The following is an 869-nucleotide window of genomic DNA, read 5'->3' as shown; positions in this document are numbered from 1 at the left end:
ACGCGCTGCCTGAAAGGGCGGTGGGAGCAGATTCAATAGTAACTTTCAAAAGGGGGAATTGGAGAAATACTTGAAGGGGAAAAATTCACAGGGCTACAGGGGAAAGAGCAGGGGGGAGTGGGACTAATTGGAGAGCTCGTTCAAAGAGCCGGCACAGGCACGATGGGCCGAATGGCCTCCTCCTGTGCTGTATCATTTTATGATTTGTGTGTGGGGGGAGGAAAGAGAGGGAAAGAGAGGAAGGGAAAGAGAGGAAGGGGGGGGAAAGAGAGAAAGGGGGGGAAAAGAGGAAGGGGGGGAAGAGAGGAAGGGGGGGGAAGAGAGGAAGGGGGGGGAAGAGAGGAAGGGGGGGGAAGAGAGGAAGGGGGGGAAGAGAGGAAGGGGGGGGAAGAGAGGAAGGGGGGGAAGAGAGGAGGGGGGGGAAAGAGAGGAGGGGGGGGAAAGAGAGGAGGGGGGGAAAGAGAGGAGGGGGGGGAAAGAGAGGAGGGGGGGAAAGAGAGGAGGGGGGGAAAGAGAGGAGGGGGGGAAAGAGAGGAAGGGGGGGAAGAGAGGAAGGGGGGGGAAGAGGAAGGGGGGGAAGAGGAAGGGGGGAAAGAGGAAGGGGGAAAGAGGAAGGGGGAAAGAGGAAGGGGGGGAAAGAGAGGAGAAGGGGGGGAAGAGAGGAAGGGGGGGGAAGAGAGGAAGGGGGGGGAAGAGAGGAAGGGGGGGAAGAGAGGAAGGGGGGGGAAGAGAGGAAGGGGGGGAAGAGAGGAAGGGGGGGAAGAGAGGAAGGGGGGAAGAGAGGAAGGGGGGGGAAGAGAGGAAGGGGGGGAAGAGAGGAAGGGGGGGAAGAGAGGAAGGGGGGGAAGAGAGGAAGGGGGGGGAAAGAG

Source organism: Somniosus microcephalus, chromosome 33 (assembly GCF_052327205.1).
Source record: "Somniosus microcephalus isolate GS21.2 chromosome 33, FLI_Smic_1.0, whole genome shotgun sequence".
NCBI lineage: Eukaryota > Metazoa > Chordata > Chondrichthyes > Squaliformes > Somniosidae > Somniosus > Somniosus microcephalus.
The sequence above is the reverse complement of the archived record's forward strand: the minus strand, read 5'-3'. Positions refer to the sequence as shown.